At 43.0% G+C, this 10,000-nt stretch overlaps 1 protein-coding gene across 4 annotated transcripts in view; it reads right to left on the bottom strand.

Moving 5' to 3' along the window:
- LOC147014267 (microtubule-associated protein tau-like) overlaps positions 1-10,000 on the bottom strand; it is a 136,420-nt gene that overhangs the window by 90,895 nt on the left and 35,525 nt on the right. The window lies entirely within an intron of this gene.

Here is a 10,000-nt window from a genome sequence, read left to right as displayed (position 1 = left end):
TATATATAACAAAAGGCCTGATGATAACAAAATCAAGTACACAGATGAATAACAGATTGCAGTTTATAATCAGTTTTCTCATCCATATCTTGTTACCTCGACAACAATATTGCATACATGAAGCTTCTTAGGATGCATCCAAAACATTAGTTAATCATGTCAGTGCTAGTAATACATTATGCTCAGAATTGTATTTATTTGTGGATGCGTTCTCCCATTCGTTCCTATCTAGTCTGGTTTTAATTCCCAACCCTGATTATAAACCGTCAGATGATGCTTCACAGGCAGAGTCTTGCATCACAAAGTGGGCTGTCCCTCAGATGGACATTAAGCTTTAGCATGGAAGAAAAGACATCCGAGACGTTCGGATTCCGAGTCAATTCTTGAACAAACTGCAAAGGTAAAAACCTCAAAAAAAAACACCCTGCCGCCTGTTGAACCAAAGCGAAAGCGTATTCACATATTACAAGACCAAATACAAAATGATGGGCGACTTAGATCGGGAGCCCAGAAGGTTTATTTATGTAAAAAGCGGCACAACTATGGACCTCGTGCTTTGATGGGGCACTCCCCCAACATCATAAAAATGAATTGCTGCCGGGTCTGGGCCGTGGCTTTGTATTCCAAATCACTGGATTGTTGACGCCATTCCTGAAAATCCTATTTTCATCAATATAACAGTACATGGTATCCTCACAAATAAGGTGTCTTTACCCATGTTTTCATGGTCAATGATAATGAAAAAAACAAAAACATTTAATGCTAGAAAATGTATAGTTTACCCTGAAATGTACATATTGGTGTTGGCTTTTCTATGAGTAATACTTTCTCTTTAATTATTTCTTCCTTTTCTTTTTTGCAGATCATGGCAAATGACAACTACATTTGCATGATTTGTAAGGAGACAGAAGAGGAGGAACCTGGCTTGAAGCCTTTCATTCCTGAGATATGGGAAACGGCAAAAAATGCTGCTAGATTCCGAATGACACTTCAAAATGATCAGTTCTTCAGCACGTCGGAAGAGATCAGGAAAACCGAGTGACCAGAAAGCAAATATTAACGCTCAAGATGTCTCAGTTGTTTCTGTGCTGTTAAAAGATAATCATCAGCTGATAAAGAACTGTCTGAACCACCTTGCAAGGTGACTCGTTCAAGTAGTGATCATCCTTCTACCAACAAGGGAGGTGTTCTTGGAAAGGAATGCCTTACTTATGGAATGAAGAGGAAAAGGAAGTCACAGAAAAATGAACCCCTGAGACAATGTCTGACAACAGATGGGTGCCAGTCAGTTGTCCGTGCTGCAAAGAAAAAGTGTGATTCCACGATCCTTGGACTTGGAGAAGATCTGATTGCAAAGGAGGCAAAGTACCACAACACATGTCGGCAAGATAATTATTTAAGGCAGGATGAGGATGAGGAAGCGCAAACATCCAATCGGAAGAAGCATGGTGAAGCTTACCAAACATTGTTACTCTTAACAATGAACTCATTAAGAAGAAGAAAACCATGTTGGCAACCGTTCTTTTAAATTTCTACAAAGAAGCGTGTCTTGCTCTTGGAGGAACCCAGGATGACATTAACAAGTACTCTGTGCAAAGTCTAATGTCTAAGGTGAAGGATCAATTTAAAGACATCCTCATACACAAACAAGCAAATAAATCTGGAAACGTTGTCTTCCCCTACTCAATGACGTCTGCAGAAGCATTTGCTTTGCTGAATGAGTCCAATGACAAAGCTGAAGAAATCAGATATGCTGTCATGGCATTGCGCACAGAAATTCTTGCAATGTCCTCATCAAATACCCCGTCACCCACTTCGGTTCACTCTTTGAAGGAGAACATCCGCCATCTGATGCTCCTGTTCTTCCGTACCCTCATCGGAGGCATGCAGGCACGATTGGCACATGCCAGGCATGCAATTTTGAGAAAAGCAGTGGCCAGTGCATCGGATGCTGTGTTCAACTGTAAGAGAGGAGCAGCTTGTCCTTGGGGGCATGAATCACTTGGGTTAGGGCCGGGAACATTGACCGGATAAAAACACTGTTGACCATCCTGAACCGCCTTGGCCATTGTATCAGCCATGATGAAGTGAAGTGGCTTGAGACCGAGATTGCCTACACATGCTCTGAAGGTGAACGTGAAACACCTGCTGGCCTTAATGTTTGCAGTGACTTAAGAACAGGTAAGACATAGTATAGTAACTTAGGAACTGGAAGGTCGGAAGGGATTAGCATCATCCTAGACTATGGATCTGGCAACCACTGGAAGTACAGTGATGTCTCAAAACTAGCTGCCATTCTTGAGGAGAAACAACCCAGGATCATCACTGAAGCACTAACGGGCTTTCATGCTCTGACGGGTTGTGACTTCCCATCATGCTTCTTCAGAAAAAGAAAGGTGAGGCCCTTCCAGCTGCTGGAGGCAGAACCAGATCATGTCATGGCACTGCGATCTCTTACTACAGAGGAAGTGGACATTCCAGGTGTCAACTCCTTTGTCTGCTTGCTGTATGGATTCCAAACATCCAACATCAATGAAGCAAGATGCAAAGCTTTTGTGTGCATGAGTGGTGGAACTCGGAAGGAACCCCTGACAAGAATAAAGCAGAGAAACTACGCTTCTCTTCCACCATGCACCAAGACACTTGACAATCAAATCAAGAGCACAGAATGTGGCAAGAATGTAGAAGAGGGCCGATCAGACTGATCCTTCTGGTGAAGCGAGTCCCACAGACTATGGATGGAAGTTGACTCGAAACTGCTTGCAAACAGATTGGTACCTAGTAAGTTCACTCCAAGAGTCCCTCACACGTGCATCAACAGATGATGGAGACGGCATGGGAGCTACGTCCACAGATGATGATGAGGAGTCAGACAATGTATGGAGTGATGACAGTGATGAGAATGATGAAGATATGTAAAACACAGCAGAACAATATTGTTAAAATAGTGGCATTTTCTTCTGGGGAAAGAAAGTGACTGTATAAATGCCTCTATAGTGTAGTATGGTAGTGTTGGTTGGGGGATTCTCAAACCCATTGTTCATTGACTTGGTATTATTTAAATGTCTGTTTAATATCAAATAAACATGCATCATTTGCTTTTTTCATTCAGCATCATTCTTCATATATACTACTACATGATTAACTACACACTTTTCAACAATGAAACTTTTATAATTGGAATCATTAACCATGAAAACATGGGTAAAGACACCTTATTTGTGAGGATACCATGTACTGTTATATTGATGAAAATAGGATTTTCAGGAATGGCATCAATAATCCAGTGATTTGGATTACAAAGCCACGGCCCAGACCCGGCAGAAATTCATTTTTTATGATGTTGGGGGAGTGCTCCATCAAAGCATAAGGTCCACAGTTGTGGAACTTTTTACATAAATAAACCTTCTGGGCTCCTACTCTAACACAACTCCCCCTGAAAGCATGGTGTTGGCTTAAGATTTCAGGGTCTTGAGTTTGAGCCCCTGTCAATCCATTAAAATAACACCAGGTGGGTTGACAGCTTGTCATCCTTCCGAGGTTGGCAAAATGAGTACCAGCTTACTCGTAACAGGCATGGCATCAGCGGAACAGCCGTGCTTCCAGAAAATGATGCAACCAGCAGCCACAGGTTGCATATGAAACAACAACTACAACCCTCCTAATGCATTAATCAAAGAGAAGGTACAAACAAAATACAATATGGTGTAGGAGAAGAGATGCGGACTGTCCATGTAAAAATAAAAATAAGTCACAGCAAAGAGAAATGGTCAACAAGCAAAATGCACTCTCATAAATATTGTGCTGGAAAGTGTACATGATGCCCAGAGTGAATCGTTTATGGCAGTAAGGTCATTGTTGTAGTAAATGTCGATCTGTTGGATAGTGGGGGGATTGGCTCTGGTGCTGCGTCAAGAAAAGATGGCTTCAAGCGATCTATGAAGACTGTGTCACAACCACCGTTAAGAGAGTATAAAGGTTTTATTGGAGTGTTGTAGAACTTTGTAAGGTCTGTCATAAGGTTGCTGCAAGAATTTCCGAACAGCGTCATGCCGTACGAATGCGTGGGTGCACGTAAAAAATTTGAGGCGTGAAGAAGGTGTACGTGTCAGTGTCACCCAGAGGCTCTGCATAGCTGAACAAAGTTGGCTGGCATAGTTCCAGTGTGTGTGGGGTTGTCACACACTTTCAGGGAAATGCTCCAACATACCATTCACTGCTGGATGGTAAGCAGTGGTTAGCACATGGTTGTTACCCAGGAGTTGAGTTAACGCAAGTCAGTAAATAGCGGTGCCCATTTGAAGGAGGTAGAGGACCAACAAGATCCATGGGGATCCTGTTGAAATGCTTATCTGGTGTTTAAAAGCTCCAGAGTGGTGTGACAGTTTGACGTTGGAGCTTGGAATATTGAAAATGAAGACACTGCTTGGACGAACAGAGCATGTCGGTGTTGATGCATGGCCAGACAAAGCAGTAGTGATGAGTCGCTGAGGTGCTCGAATACCTGGGTGCGCGAGTGAGTGAAAAGAATCAAAGACTGCATGACAGAATGGCACAGGAACAAAAGGGTGTGACTGTCCCATCAATGTATCACACATGAGGGTAGTGTTTGTCCCTGGGAACTGTATCTCACAAAATGTAAGCGAAACAGTTGCAGACTGTAGTCGGTGGAGCTCCGTGTCCTCCTGTTGCACTGCTGCAAGTACAATAAAATTAATGGCCAGAGAAATGCTGGAAGATAACGCCAATATCTCGATGCGTGAGAGAGCGTCGGCCGCCAAGTTTGCGATTCCTTTGATGTGCCAGATGTCGGTGGTGAATTGCAAGTTACAACTGAATTGGCGAAGTGTGTGAGGAGAGTGAGTCTGAATTTGTGGCTTGAGCGAAAGTTAAATATTTGTGGTTAGTCAGGACAGAAAATGGTCTGGCCTCCAAGAAGTGGAGGAAGTGCTCGATGGCGAGGTTTATAGCGAGTAATTCCCAATCAAAGGCATTTTACTTGTGCTCTGTTGGTTTATGCCTGGTGTTGGCTTAATGGTTTGGGTGGTGGGCTTTGGATTCCTCGGGTCCTGAGTTCAAATCCCGCCCAGCTGTTGAATTAATACCAGGTGGGGTTAACTCGGCCTGTCATCCTTCCGAGGTCGGCAAAATGAGTGCCACCATGCTGGTATACTGTGTCAGAGTGGCGACCCATCCAGGATTATGCCCAATAGCCAAGGAGACTGCTTAAGCAGCACCAATGCTCTGCACAAAGTATGGTCCCAATATCCTCCTCCTCTGTTGGTTTCAGCATTTCAGAGAAGAAAGCTAGTTTATGCCAGTTGGTATCAATGAACTCGTGAAGGGCCGCACCCACCATGACCTCAGACACGTCTACCATCAGGCTTGTTGGTGCCTCTGACTTTGGATGAATCAGGAGTGAGGCATTGGCCAGTGCGTCTTTGATAGTGTGGAAGGCTGACATGGTTGGCTCCGACCATCAGAATACTTCAGGGTGCTTACCTTCAGGTCCAAGTGAGTAACTTATTCAGTGGCTGCAGTATTGTGGCTGTATTTGAAATAAATTGATGGTAAAAGTTAATGAGGCTCAAAAACTCTCGCAGCTTGCTTTGAGATGATGGTGATGGGAAATCCCAAATAATATGTACCTTCTCCTCGAGTGGAAAGATGCCAAAGCAGTTAACAGAGTGGTCAAGGAAATTCAACTCCGGAACGTTGAATATGCACTTTGTGGGATCGATGATGATGCTGAAGTCCTGCAAACAGGTGAAGAGACATAGGTGTTCCTAACGTTTTTCTGCAGCTTCCCTTGTGATTAAAATGTCAAATATATATATATATATATATATATATATATATATATATATATATATATATATATATATATATATATATATATATATATATATATATATATATATATATATATATATATATATATATATATATATATATATATATATATATACACACATACACGTAGCAGAAGTGTAATCCCTGGAGCAGCTGATCGATAAAACGTTGAAAGGTTTTGCAGCATCGTGTATGCTGAACGGCATCTGAAGGAATTTGAACATTCTGAAAGGCGTGGTGACTGCTGTCTTAACAATAGTACTGTTGTTGGTGGCATGTAATGAATATTCCTGTCGATCTTTCTATTCAGTGACAGATGGCGGCACAATGCCCACCTCTGCCCCTGTATCCACAAGAAACCAAAGTCCGCTGGTACAATCAATGAGGAAGAGAAGGTGACTGACGTATGGCCCAGGTGAACTCGTCACCATTAATTTTGGGCCTCATCATTTCCCTGCGGCCAATAGGAGTAAGGTGCTCTACACTGATGAGCATTAGCACTGAGGGTCACATGGTACCAACAATCTGGAGTGTTCATGGAAGGTAAAAGTGAATGGAAGTATAAGGTACAGTGCTTCTCTCTGTCCCTGCACAAGGTGTACGTGAAGGTGGGCATAACTGGTGTTGCACAGCATGAAGCTCCGGAACGAGCTTCTTAAGGTCCGCCATTTCAGATTGGAGATGTTTTACATGTTTTGGTGGAGGTGACACAACAGCCACAGTCGGTGTAATGATGTCCATGAGATGATCAGCCAGATCCGCAGAGGCGGGTAGTGCCAGCTCTGTGTTAGCTGCAAGCATCATGCGGACTTGCAGTGGTAAATGTTGCAAGAACAACTCACGAAAAAGCGACTGGTCAAAGATGGCATGTTGGTGACCGAGAATTTGCTGCATATGACACAGTAGTTGTGTAGGTCTTTGATCTCCTATATCCTTGGATGTAAGGAGTTATTGAAAGTGCCAGTGCTCAAAGGGCGTCGTATGCTTTATGAGTGCAGCCTTTAGTCATGATTGGAGCGTTTGTTGGGGGTTGTGGTAAAATATCTCTCACCTCCATCACATATCTGGTGACAAGGAGCCAACAATGTATTTGAATCGCATCAACTCAGTTGGAATGTTTCGGGTGTCAAATTGGGTTTCGACTTGTGTAAACCACAGCTACAGGTCATTAGGCCAGAATGGCGGGAGCTTCATCGAAAACACTGTCACCGAAACCACTGCTATGGAAACCATGAAGCTGGTTGAGCATCATTCCCTGTGATTTCTGGCGATTGGTTGCACGTTTGCAACTTAGTAGAGTAAATTTGTGGTTTGACCCCAAAAAAATTGATACAAAAGGTTTTTCAACGATTTTGGGTAGGTTTTGACCTCCAAAATAACATACTAAAAATCTACTCAAATCCACCTACCGGAAAGGGCCTATTTTCAAGATGGCGTCCAAAATGGCCGCCGTGGGCTTAAATTTCCATAGAATGTGCAATAGCTGGCCTACATTTGTGATTTTTGTGTCAACTCTTATGTTTTGGAGGTCAACAAATCCAATGAAATCATTTTCAAAGCTGATCAGTGATGGGAAAAACCTCAAATCCAAGATGGCGTCCAAAATGCCCCCCAAAATGGCCGCCATGGGCATAAAATTGCTACTAAATTGTCAATAAATACCGTGCATGTGTGATATATGTGTCGATTTCTATGTGTTGGCGGTCAACAAATCCACTGATATCATTTTCAAAGTTGATCAGTGATGGAAAAGCCTTAAATTCAAGATGGCGTCCAAAATGGCCCCCCAAAATGGCCGCCATGGGCATAAATTTGCTATTAAATTGTCAATAAATGCTGTGCTTGTGTGATGTATGTGTCGATTTCTATGTTTTGGAGGTCAACAAATCACCTGATATCATTTTCAGAGTTGACTCGTGATGGTAAGGCCTTAAATCCAAGATGGCGTCCAAAATGGCCCCCCAAAATGGCCGCCATGGGCATAAATTTGCTATTAAATTGTCAATAAATGCTGTGCTTGTGTGATGTATGTGTCGATTTCTATGTTTTGGAGGTCAACAAATCACCTGATATCATTTTCAGAGTTGACTCGTGATGGTAAGGCCTTAAATCCAAGATGGCGTCCAAAATGCCCCCCCCCCCCCCAAATGGCTACCATGGGCGTGTACTTGTTTTAAAACAGGCAATCAATGGACTAGATTTGTAGTGTTTGTGTTTATTCCTATGTTTTGGAGGTCATGCCCAATCCTTCAAATAGTGTCTACCTGAAAAGTTGTCCCGTGTGTAGTGATCAGAATTAATTGACCATCTTGTGCATAACATAAATAAAAATATGCTTTGGTAATTTAGAAAGTAATAAATGAATCGGCTCTCACAATGATCACCATTTCCTCTAGAACGTACTTTCAATTAAAATGCCTTCAAGTTAGGGTAAATCGAAAACATCAACGAAAGTTCGTTCATTGAAGTAGCATTTACCATAGATAAACTATGCTTCCTCTTCGTCCTCCGATACTGTCTTGTTGAAAGGATTTTCGCAGGTATCAAGTTGACAGGGTCCGCAGACGCTGTGGCATGGCAGACCGTATCCCCTACAGCTACAGCGACTTGTTCTACAGCCAGTTGTGCAGTTGCATCGGATCATCTTCAACAACTTTTCTGGAGCAGCGTCCTTGTCTGACATGACTGGAACTAGTTTATTGTCCTCCAGTTTCCAACCCCAGTCTGTTGCCTTCAAGTTTCCGTTCCTCCCCATCCAGACCATAATCTGATAGTATACTCTCAGAGAGTGAAACCTTGTTGAAGACGCTGTTGGTGGCAGACGTTCTGGGGTGACAAACGACTTAGCTGAAGCCAGTTTCTTCACAAAGACATTATATCGCAACTTGGCGAGGGAATCACAGGGATGTCCTCCAAATAATACTTTCATGGCATTGTTGCCGTTTTCCACGACCATGTCTCTTGTTTGGTTGGGGACAAGGAAGGTGTTTGCACAAGTCTTGATTGCTGAATCCCCCTTTGCCAGTTTCTGAAATGCTGACTTTTTTCCAATTCCAAATACTTGAGATGTCGAGTCACACCCAGTGAAGGCATGAAGGAAGAGAAGATGTGGGCATAGCTCTTCGCCCAATGATACTTTCAGCTGGTTGATATTGTGCACCTTCCAGTTCCTGGATGAATTGTCAGAACGAAAATACAGTTCTTTGCTGTCGACGCTAGCGTAATGCAATAATAGCACCAACAGATCTGTATCTTCTCCAATCAGTGTAGTTGATTGTTGGTATGACGATGTCACTGCGGCTTTTACTATGTCTACATCGGCATCCCCTGCTGCATGAATTACGTTCAAGCCAATTTTCTTCATTTCCTCACTGATGAGGTTGATGAGCTGTTGCTTGTTGGAGCTCCTGGACAGGAACTCATCCTTTTTGCCAGAGAATTCTGTTCCAGGTGTGAAGCTGACTTCGGGATGAACAATATGGCCATGGCGCTTGTGTGTATTGTCCTTAATAGATGGTCCATCATCATAACCATCAAAAACGACTGTTGCTTTTCCATAGTGACGAATAGTGAAGTCAGCATACGACTTGGCTATCACATTGAAACTGTCCCCGGCTGTCCATGACAAACGATGCAGCAAGGAGCCACCATCAAGAACATAGTGCTCAGTTTGGGGAACAGAGTCAGACACGGTATCATTTGACACTTTGGCAGAATGGTCTCTGATAGCTTGAACTAATTGAGGTTTGTCAGCCTTTCTGAAAATACCTATACCCTCAAACAGGGCAGGGGAAATGGGCTCAGCTCATAGCCCATGACATCTTCCAACGAAATGTCTCCTGTTTTTGACACAACAAGAAATCTTTGAAAGAGTAGAGCAGGGTCAATTGCTCTGTCTGGACCAAGTTTGACTGAAGATACATCTCCAAGTGTTTTGGCTCTGTCTTTTCGTTTGAAGGAAGATGTGAAAGCGGGTTTATTGACCATACTTTCCATAATCTTCTCTCCAACAGACTTATGCTCGTGGACATTCACATCCGACGCGGCCACCACTCCAGTCACAACATTTCTTAGTGAGGGATCTGGAGAAAACGGAGAGCATTCACTGAGTTTTGAACTGATTTTGGCTAGGTCAGAAGCATCTCTT

Source organism: Eptatretus burgeri, chromosome 13, assembly GCF_056783735.1.
Source record: "Eptatretus burgeri isolate ZD-2024b chromosome 13, Ebu_testis_v1, whole genome shotgun sequence".
NCBI classification, from domain to species: Eukaryota; Metazoa; Chordata; class Myxini; order Myxiniformes; family Myxinidae; genus Eptatretus; species Eptatretus burgeri.
Note: the sequence above shows the minus strand (reverse complement) of the source record. Positions and strands in the feature narration are given on the sequence as shown.